The following is a 12,021-nucleotide window of genomic DNA, read 5'->3' as shown; positions in this document are numbered from 1 at the left end:
GCAACATCAGTAAAACAATATATAAACACAAAACAATCCAGGCAACATCTGACAGTCTACTATATACAAGTTTTTATAACATATCACAATTTAAGGAGGAATAAAGTTATAATAACAAAGGCCACAAAATGGCTATTAATAAAACTCCTAAAATTACAACCTCAACACAATAATGCTCCAAGCTTAATGACAATCACCCATAATACCACTCTCAACAAATACACCAGACCTACAATATGCCTTATTTAGAAACCTTTGCTGCAACACAGGTGACCCATCATCCCCCCCCCCCCACTCACACACACACATTGAAAACTAACCCTATCACCAACCTGAATAAACATGACATTAATTATCCTCAATTTAGGATTATTATGACACATGTCACTTTAGGAAGCATTATTTACAACCATGTATGGTACAGGACTACCAAAATTACAATACCTTAAATAAGAACAATAATAATAGGTAATTACTACCAAAACTGATGCTGGCCCACGTTACAATAAAACAAAAATAACTCAGAGCTTCAAGGAATTAGTGAAAGGAAAACCCTCTCAAGAATTCAACTTCAATTGCAATACCAGTGTAAGTGGAACATAATACGCTACCAAAGAAATATACACGTTATATAATTTATAGATTATACATTAATACATGTTATATATTTAATCTGCTCCTTCCACCTTCCCCATCAAGGGAACTAAGCAAAACTTATCTTGCACAACCTCTCATCTGGTCACACACTAGTACCTCCAATCACACCCAATCACATCACTGCATTCCCAAGGAGGTGAGCCCGTTGAAATCCCCTGAACCCCCCCCCCCTTTTTACCAACCCACTCACCCCGGCAGTTAAAGCCCCTTATAACGCCAATAAAATCCCTATTGTTAGTCCTCTATAACCTTCAGAAAAATACTCTTCCCACCTTTTCCCAAAAATGTCTCTGTTGCGACACAAAGTTCGATAAAACGTCGCCGCCAAAGTCCGTCTCAGCACATCCCCACCCACCTTCCCCCTCATACCCCATAAAACATATATGTAGTCCACGATGACATATGTCAAACCTCTTACCACACTCTCCTCCACACCACTCATATCAAGACTCAACGCTCGCAATACCGCCACACCTTGGCCCCCCACCCTCACCACTACCTTACGCATCCATACCCTGATGCACTCCAAACCTTCACAAAAATAGACGACATGATACGCAGTTTCTTCCCCACTGCATCTGCCACACCCCCCATCCTCAATAACCCTCCTGTCTCGGAGCATCGCTCCCGTTGGCAAAATCCCATGCAGGAAACGGTACATAACCTCACGCGCCCTAGGTCGTATCCTTAATTTACTAAACCTTCGCCATATTACATCCCATGCATACATGGGGTAGATCCCTTCAACCGGCGCCACCACATGTCTCTCTAACAATTTACACAAAGTTCCTACCTTTACTTTTCCTGGTTCCCTGGCTAACATTAAGGCGCGTAACACTGTCTCGCATTCCTTCATTTCCGCCCCTCCATACCATTTCCTCAGGTGAGCATGTACCTTATCTAGCTGACCCTCCCTCCATCCCCCTGCACTCATCACTTCCCTCTTAATAAACACACATTTCACGCGCTTTCTCAAGTCCAACAAACCCAACCCTCCCCTACATACCGGCAATGTCACTACCTCCCTTCGCAACCAGTTGCACCCTGAACCCCACAAAAATTTGAACACCATTCTAAGAATACTCGTGATCGCCGTTCCTGTTAACGGCATCACAGCCGAAACAAACCAGACTTTACTATATAGTGATACATTGATGACAATTACACGCTGCCTAAGGGTTAAATGGTGAGGTCGCAGCATTCCCAACCGTCGCTGCACCTGTTCCACCATCCTATTCGAATTGCTAACCCTTGCAGCACTCAGGTCAGCCTCATACATGACACCGCAGATTTTCAGACTCCCGGTCCTCCGCTGCACAACATCACATCCCCACTCTAATCTCTCTGTCCACTCTCCCAGCCCCATGATCATTGACTTTTCCAGATTTACCTTCATTCCAGTAGCCCTCCCAAAAGTATGCACAACTTCCCCCAAAATTCCTAACCGTGTCTCCTCACTTGCCAAAATAGTGGTATCATCAACATAGCCCACCAAACCAGGCCACGGCTTCAGCTCACCCTCCCTCCCCCCCGGCCTTAGACGATCCTCCACCATCCTATAAAAGGGATCCTGAACACATGCAAACAATATTTGCGATAAAGGACATCCCTGCCGAAGACCCCGCTCCATGTTGACACCCCCCCCCCACACACCCATTGATTTGCACCCTTACCTTCGCATTTGAGTACAGCGTATCCACCCACCCCACTATTTCTTCACCAAACCCCTGTCGTAGGAGAATATCCCTCAAAGCCTTTCTTTCCACCCTATCATAAGCCCCTTGCCAATCCAACGCCACCAACGCTCCTCTTTCCCTTTCCATGTCCTCCAGGAACCCCTTGATAATCCCGTGGCCCACGTTCATTGACCTACCAGGTAAACCAAACTGAGACTCAAACACGACCCTCCCCACAACACATTTAAGCCGATTCCCAAGAATTTTCGCAAATAATTTATAATCAGCACAAAGCAATGAAATGGCTCGATAATCCCGAAGGGTACTCTGCTGTTTACCCTTTGGGACCAACACCACCACCGCCGTTGCCTGAGATTCTCCCATCTTTCCTCCGTCTTTCATGGCATTCATTAACCTTACTAGGAAACCCCTAAGCAGACCCCAGTGCTGTACATAAAATTCGCTAGGTAAACCATCGATCCCGGGTGCCTTACCCTTCCTCATGTCCATAAGGGCTCTCCATATTTCCCCCTCCTCAATGACCCCACCCAGTGCCTCCCGATCACTCCTCCCCAGTTTGCAAGGCACATACTCACATACCTTCCCAAGAACCTCACCATCCACCCCACTACTTTTCCCGTATTCCTCAAACCATCTATCTGCATATGCACTCATCCCCTTGGTGTCCCTTAATACCTGACCCTCTCTAAAACCCCCCACAGAAGATATGACTTGCAAACCTGGTATTGTAGTCGTTCGCTGTCGTACCTTCTGTCCTCGCAGCACACAAGCTGATGGCTTGTCACCCCAGAGTACTTCGTCTAACCCCGCCTGTACCCGTACAGCTGCAAAACGTTCTTCTTGCAAATCCCGTATTCTGTCCTTCAACATGTGTATATCCTCCACCGGGTACACCCCGGCCACCGCCCCCCCCCTCGTAACAATTCCGTAATCTAGATTCTAAGTAATTTGACAAGCCATACCTCAATTGATTAATGCGTTTGCCCTCCCTCACATAAAAATGACGTATTCGTAACTTAGCCACACTATCCCACCATCCTACCACGTCTTCCTCTGTTCTTCTGTCGGCACAGAGCTGTTCCCAAAATATTGCAAACGCTTCCACTCCCTCCCTATCCCCCAAAACCATCGTGTTCAGTTTCCAATAACTTCCCTGCCTCCGAGCCAAAGCATCCCATCCCACCTCCACTAATACCGCCCTATGATCGGAAGACACCATTTCTATAGTTTTAAAAGACTCTACCAAAACCCTCCGAGATAAATATAACCTGTCCAAACGAGCCGCATATCCCCTTCTTATAAACGTATGTTCCACCTCCCACAGGCCTCCCCCGAATGCATCACGTAACTGAAGATCTCTAAGCAGGCCCCCCAAGACTGAGGAAAAATATCCCGCTCCTCTGGGTTCCACGTCTGTCTTCTTAATTACACAATTCCAATCCCCCCCCACAATCGCGACAGACGGTAACGTGCGTAGGTAATACACGAGCTCCTCCTGCACAAAATCCATCTTCACTTTCACGTCACTTTCTGCTGGGGCATACACACACACAAACGCCACTCTCTCTCCCATCCACCATCCTTCCACACGTAATACTCTCCCCCCCTCCCCCCCCCCCTCTTTCCTATGCAATACAAACGGGCCCGCCTCCCTGATCAACACACCCACTCCTCCTTTTAAACGCTCAGACGGCAACACATAAGCCTGATACCCAGGGACCACTAATTCACGACCAAGCTTAAAATTGTGCTCCTGCACAAAAGCTACGTCAACCTTATACCTATTCAAAAACATCCTGAAGCACTCCCGTTTAACACCATCACACAGACCATTAATATTTATTGTTACACACCTGAGGCCAGCCTAAGGTTTCCTTCCCCGCCTCATGTCAAGATTCTTCCCTTTCAGACTGTTCCCCTGGACTGTGCCTTTGCCACATTTTCCCCCCTCCTTCCCAACCATCCCCCCCCCCTTCTGTTGTGGCCCTCTCGCAGAGTCACTCTGGGCACCAGAACCCCATGTCTTTTTCCCCGGCCTTTGTGCCGGTGTCAGAACATCGTCCGAATCTGACGCTGCTGCCCTTTTCCTTGTAGCTCCCTCAGTTTCCATATCTGAGTCCTGGGAGCCAGCACAATGGACTTCCACCTCTACCACCCTTAATCCGCCTCCATGCCCCTCCATGGCACTCGCACTGTCCACCACAGGTGCCACCTGCTCCTCCCCTTCCCCCACACACACCTTCTACCCTGATCCCAGGGTCTTGTTCGCTGTAACTCTCCCCCTCCGTAGACTGTAACATAGCCTGTATCACCGTCTCCAACTCCTCCTCAATAGCCTTCACTGCTGCGCCCTCCTGTACCTCCTCACTTGACAACTGTACTGTTGATGGGCCAGGTGATTCATGGATCACCACTTCTTCCGAATCCCCAGGAGGAGCCACCACCACTTCACTCCACATGCGACCACGCCCTCCTCCTTGCACCCGTTCTTCTTTAGGCATTGGGTGCTCATGCTCAGGTGCTCCGCCCCTTGCCGGCCCAGGAGCCACTGTTGATGGGCCAGGTGAGTCATGGATCACCACTTCTGCCGATTCCACTGGAGGAGCCACTACCTCTTCACTCCACATGCGACCACGCCCTCCTCCTTGCCCCCGTTCTTCCTTAGGCATTGGGTGCTCATGCGCAGGTGCTCCGCCCCTTGCCGGCCCAGGAGCCATACTCCGCTTGCCACAGTCTGCCGCCATATGGTCAAATTCGCCACACAGTCGGCACGTACGCCTCTGCCCCGCATACGCTACCATTACCTGGGTTCTAAACTCTTCGAGATATACATACGAGGGTATAGGATGCCTAAGCGTCATCTTGAGATTAAAAGAACCCTCAGGAAATCCTGTGTAAGCACCTTTTACCCATTTGCCAGGTTGGGCCAGATGTACAGTTCCATAACGTTCGAAAACATTTCGAATATCTACCTCATCAGCCTCAAAAGGCACGTTGCGGAGCTTAACCCACGAATAATGTCGTGAGACATCAATCAACTTGACCCTCACTGCCGGTGTTACAGTAATGCAGACATCTTGGTAACGATCAACCAAAGCCTCGTATACTTGAGCAGTTAGCACTTTCACGAAAATTCGATATACACCGTTCAGTGCCACTCCATATAAATCCTCGTCTCTGATGCCATATGTCTCTCGTATAATTTTGGGCAATAACACATCGACTGACGTAGGTGTTAAAGCCCCACTAATAAGTTCAATGCCCACAGTATTCACTCTCCTGCGAATACCTGGCGCCATGTCGTTGACTGATTAGCTCTTCTGGGAAACAGTAGAGGGGTGCAAAGCACGTCCGCACTCTACCTCATCCAGACAGCGAATGCACAACACCTCCTCGTACCACTGCTGTCAGGTTACTGAGGAGCGTCAGGCAAGGGGTCTGCACGGCCCAATAGCGATGCAGACAATTTTTTAGAAAATTATTAATACATTCGTCAATATCTGTATTGATTTCTAGCTCAGTGTGCCAATCAATGTTTGCTAATGCTGTTGTGAAGTTATTAATGGCTGCCTCATTGTGAAGTCTGAAGGTGACTTTAGTAGTGTCTTGGGGTAATTTACCAAGAGTTGTTATGAGGAAAGTAGGGTAGTGGTCTGTGGTATTATCTGTAATTATGCCTGATTTTAAAGGGGATATGGTGTTGGTCCAGATGTGGTCAAGTAGGGAAACACTAGTCTCTGTAACTCTTGTAGGTTTTGTTACTGTTGGTAGCAACATACAGTTACTCATTGTGTTTGTGAATTCAGTAACGTGTGGGTCCTGGTCTTGCAGGAGATTTATATTGAAGTCACCTGAGAGTAGTAAGTGATCTTTGTTCATGCGTGCATCAGTTATCATACTTCCTAGGTTTTGACTAAATTGGCTAATGTTTGACTGTGGAACTCTGTAGATGTTTATCAATGTGAGAGGTTTTCGTAGGTATTTGGATTTGAATTTGGCTATTATATATTCCCCATGTTCATCTCTTGTGCAAGTATTAGTGATACATTCTAGTTGGTCTGAGTAGTATATGGCTGTGCCACCCCCTTGTTGGTCTGGCCTACAGTTGTGTATGGCTGTGTAACCAGGAATGGTATAGACATCTGTAGTATCAGGCTTTAGCCAGGTTTCAGTTAGTGTAATGATGGACATATTGGCATGTAAGGAATTTAGTAATGCTATGAGGTCATCGTAATGCTTGCTTAAAGATCTGATATTGTAGTTAAAGATAGTTATGTTGTTGTTGGCACTGAGAAGTGCCTTTGATTGTTCTGCAGTGTAGTAATTACAGTAACTGTTTGATTCATTTAAGTCATTAAATAAGAGGTTGGTATCTGGATCAATGCTTGTAATCATAAGATTTGTAGTGAATCTATAGTTAGAATTAAGTATAAAACAAAGTAAATAGTCTTAAGCTAAAAAATAGCACCTGAATTATTTAACAAATGTAAAATAATGAGCTAAGGTAGTTTTTTTTTTTTTTTTTTTTTTTTTTTAAGCTAAAATAAAGGAGACAATATAAAAGGGACTAGTACAAATAAAGTGATGATCAAATAATGGAGCTTGGGAATATGATAGTAGGTAGTACTATAAAATAAATGAGCTTTGGAATATAATGCAAAATTGTGAACTTGTTCTACTTTAGCACCTGAGAATAGCACCTTGATTATTTTAACAATTGTGAATGTATAAGCTAGGGTAGTTATATAAAGCTAAAATAAAGGAGAAAATATATAAGGGACTAAAATTAAGTAATGGTAAACAAAGTTAAATGGACAGATGGTCACTATGAAATAATATTGGTTTAGGAGTAAGATCTGATTTGTAATATTAGATAAATTGAGCAGTTTATTGCACAATAAAAGTAAAAAAAATGAGGTAGTTGGTACTAGCTAGCAAAAGATAGTTTTGGTACTTGCAAAAAAGTAATTGGAATATACACTAATTGAATATACAATGTAAAGTGACTAAAAAAAACAAGTAGTGATAAACAAAATTAAATGGACAGGTAAGAAAAAATGAATATTATTAATTTGGAGTAAGATTTGACTTTTAATTTAAAATTATGAGCAATTAATAGCAGTAAGAAAGTTATAGAGTATTGGAGGTAGTTGGCATTAGCTAGTGATGAAAAATAATAAAAATAATAATGTACAATATGATAGTAACGTACACTATATGCACCACACGTATATATGTATTAAGGGCACTTATTTAATCTGTTACAGAAATGTCAGCTTTTCTAAGGAAGGTAGAGAAATCATGTTCGTTTGAGATGGTATATTGTTGTCCTGTTGATGTTTTCCTTACTAGTATTTTCCCATCTCGCGTGAAACACTGATGTATTTTGTTTTCCTGTTTAAGTTTTCTCAGCCTGAACAGAAGGTTTTGACGTTTTTTTGTTAGACACTCATTTATGTACACTCCATTTTTCATTGTAATTGCTGATTTAATTAGGTCCTTTCTTTTATCGTATGAATGAAGTCGGATCATTATACTGTGTTTACTTCCTGGTTTTCCTAACAAACGTGTTTCTTTGATTTCATTGTTTTGCACGATGACTTGTACGTGGTTCTGTATTATCCTGATAGCAGTTTCTTTGCACTGTGCTTGTGTTATGTCACTAGGAATGTGTGGACTGTTTATTATAACTGCATCAGACAACTTATCTTGTTCAGTTTTGTCGTCTTGGAAATCAAGGTATTCATTTAGTCGAGTGTGCATGTTCAGATTCCAGTCCTTGATTGCTTCTTCAACCTTCATATTTATTGTTGTTATTTGTTCAGTGTGACTGGCTATAGCTGCTTTTAGAGTATTTTCTGTATCAACACTTCCCGATGTAATCTTCTCTTCAAGGTTTTGGATCTTATTCTCGAGGTTGGTTATCTTGGAATCTCGTCGCTCGAGTGCTGCTTTGATATCTTTGATTTCATTTTCTAGAGCAACGATGTAGTCCTTGATATTGTCAGGAATAATCGTACCTGAGTTATCATGGATGAATCCTTTGAAGGGAGTGGAGTTGGAGGGGGAGTCAGCCATGTTTGTTGTTGTTGTTGTTGTTCCCTGGGTGGCGTCGGTGAGGGGGGTTGATGATACACTGGCGTCCTGCTGGGTAGACAAGTTGAGTTCTAGGGTCCTTGCTGTTATTCTTTTATTACTGGTGTTGTGTCTTCTGCGATATCCTTTCATAGTATCACTGAAGTAGATACTGTGTAGCAATGGAGGAGAAGGCTTGTTTTCTCGGAGCTTGGGTTAAGTGGTTGTCTGGCAGCGGAGGCAGTGTTTGGGTTAGCAGGGCTGTCTTCCTTAGATCTTCTAATTTTGTCAAGATTTGGGTTACATTCTTAGTATTCTTGGGTCATGTTGTGGTCTACGTGGGTTCATGTAGTTGAACTTTCACTTAGGCCATCACAAGTTTTGATGGGCGATGTTTTTTTGAGAAAGAAGAGCTGGTAGGATACCGTTGCTGCCGCTGCCGCTGCCGTTCTCACCAAAGTAATAAAGAAAGCCAAACAACTATACTACTCCAGTAGATTCACTGACACAAGAGGAGATAAAGTTTTTCTTCTTCTCTTTTTTAGTAAATGTCTACAGGAAAAGGGGTTACTAGCCCATTGCTCCCGGCATTTTAGTCGCCTCATACGACACGCATGGCTTACGGAGGAAAGATTCTTTTCCACTTCCCCATGGACAATAGAAGAAATAAAGAAGAACAAGAGCTATTTAGAAAAAGGAGAAAAACCTAGATGTATGTATATATATATATATATATATATATATATATATATATATATATATATATATATATATATATATATATATATATATATATATATATATATATGCATGTGCATGTCTGTGAAGTGTGACCAAAGTGTAAGTTGGAGTAGCAAGATATCCCTGTTTATGAGACAGAAAAGGAGTAGCAAGATATCCCGTGTTTATGAGACAGAAAAAGAAACCAGCAATCCTACCATCATGCAAAACAGTTACAGGTTTCTGTTTCACAGTCATCTGGCAGGACGGTAGTACTTCCCTGGGTGGTTGCTGTCTACCAACCTACTCTGAAGGAGGGGTGTTAATGTTGCAGTTTAAAAACTGTAGTGTAAAGCACCCTTCTGGCAAGACAGTGATGGAGTGAATGATGGTGAAAGTTTTTCTTTTTCGGGCCACCCTGCCTTGGTGGGAATCGGCCAGTGTGATAATAAAAAATAATAATAATAATAAAATAAAGAGGAGATATAAAAAAGACCTGGAAAAAACTCTCAGATTCTAGGGACCCACAAACTGAAAAAAAAAAAAAAAAATATTGTCCTAACTAAACCTAATGAAACACCACTACATCCCACTGACACAGCTAACAAGATAAACGACTTCTCAACCATAGGATCTTATCTCGCCAATAAAATCCCACATACCAATGCCCATGTCGGGGACTACCTAGATGGGAATTTCCCAAATTCCTTCTATCTTGCTCCAACTGAGCCCACGGAAGTCACCGAGATTATAAAGTCACTTAAAAATAACTCAGGGAATCTGTCTCATGTCCCACCATTATTGTACAAGAGAGCGGCCCATGTCCTCTCGCATGCAATTTCATTACTTTTTAACAAGTCACTAGAAACTAGCACCTTCCTGAAACTACTCAAGACGGCAAGGGTTACACCAATACATAAAGGTGGTGACCCTACAGATTTAAACAACTATAGGCCAATATCAAACTTACCATTGCTATCCAAAATCTTTGAGAAACTCGTGCACAGGAGACTATATTCATTTATAACGGCACAAAACATACTCAACCCCTGCCAATTTGGATTCAGGAAAAATAAAAGCACTAACGATGCAATCATAAAAATGCTAGATCTGCTTTACACAGCATTGGAAAATAAGGAATATCCACTAGGAATTTTTATTGACCTAAGAAAAACTTTTGACACAGCAGACCACGGCATCCTACTCCACAAACTTGACCATTATGGTATAAGAGGCCATGCGCTTGCATATTTCAAATCTTACCTTACTAATAGGTATCAGTATGTCACCATTAAAGACACAGCATCAACAACACAGCCACTTGATACTGGAGTTCCGCAGGGAAGTGTCCTTGGTCCCCTGCTCTTCCTCATATACATCAATGATCTTCCAAACTTATCTCAACACCTGAACCCCATTCTCTTTGCTGACGACACGACTTATGTCATCTCTCACCCTAATCTTGCCACCCTCAACACCATTGTTAAGGAGGAGCTGATCAAAATATCGACTTGGATGACAGCCAATAAACTTACGCTTAACGCTGACAAAACCTACTATATTATGTTTGGTAGCAGAGCAGGAGATGCGCAAATTAACATTAAGATCGACAACACTCTAATTGCCAGGCATAATGAGGGCAAATTCCTAGGCCTATACCTCGACAACAACCTGAACTTCAGCACCCATATCCAACACATAACCAAAAAAGTATCCAAAACAGTTGGGATCCTCTCCAAGATACGATACTACGTGCCGCAAACTGCCCTTCTCACACTATACCATTCACTTAAATATCCATACCTCACCTATGCTATCTGTGCATGGGGTTCAACTGCAGCAACACACCTAAAGCCAATAATAACCCAACAAAAAGCCGCAGTAAGAATAATCACTAAATCCCATCCCTGGCAACACCCCCCCCCCCCACTCTTCATAGATCTAAACTTACTCCCTGTTCAGTACATCCACACTTACTACTGTGCAATCTACATCTACAGGACCTTAAATTCCAATATTAACCTTGAACTAAAACGCTTTCTTGATAGTTGTGACAGAACCCACAGGCACAACACCAGACACAAACATCTCTATGACATTCCCCGTGTCCGACTAAACCTTTACAAAAATTCAATGTATGTCAAAGGCCCTAAAATCTGGAACACCCTACCTGAAAATTCTAAAACTGCAGACACATTCATTACCTTCAAAACTACCATCAGAAAACATCTTATCTCCCTGATACACCCTGTCAACTAATTATACGAATACCACCTGGTGGCTCACACTTACACTCACTCACCCATTTGACCATAAACAGAAATATCAATCTCAATCTCAAAATAATGAATCTAAACTAGTCATAAGTTGGCCTGTGATACTCCAATACTGAAACTATGTATAGCGCCAAAACAAAAGCATTCACATTGCTAAACTCACAAACTAGTATTTAGTCACTTAGCCATAATACCAACTTACCTCATAATTTTGTAATATTTTAAACTTAAGATTTAATCTAAGTCTGCCCGAAATGCCTAGCCATGCTAGGTGTTCTAGTGGTACACTCTGTAATTATTATTTTACTACATGTAAACCAAACAATAACCAAATTCTGTAAACTCAGCATTGTAATCCTTATAGAGAATAAACTTTGAATTTGAATTTGAATTTGAATTTGAATAGTTTTAAGACAAAGCTCAGGGAGCAGAGAGAGAGAGAGAGAGAGAGAGAGAGAGAGAGAGAGAGAGAGAGAGAGAGAGAGAGAGAGAGAGAGAGAGAGAGAGAGAGAGAGAGAGGACCTAGTAGCGATCAGTGAAGAGGCTGGGCCAGGAGCTGAGTCTCGACCCCTGCAACCACAATTAAGTGAGTACAC

General features: G+C 42.8%; 1 protein-coding gene across 2 annotated transcripts in view; it reads right to left on the bottom strand.

Annotated features, from left to right (window-relative positions):
- Positions 1–12,021, bottom strand: part of LOC128697048 (cytochrome P450 6k1) — a 39,622-nt gene that overhangs the window by 14,794 nt on the left and 12,807 nt on the right. The window lies entirely within an intron of this gene.

This window comes from Cherax quadricarinatus, chromosome 49 (assembly GCF_038502225.1).
Source record: "Cherax quadricarinatus isolate ZL_2023a chromosome 49, ASM3850222v1, whole genome shotgun sequence".
Lineage (NCBI taxonomy): Eukaryota > Metazoa > Arthropoda > Malacostraca > Decapoda > Parastacidae > Cherax > Cherax quadricarinatus.
The sequence above is the reverse complement of the archived record's forward strand: the minus strand, read 5'-3'. Positions and strand labels throughout refer to the sequence as shown.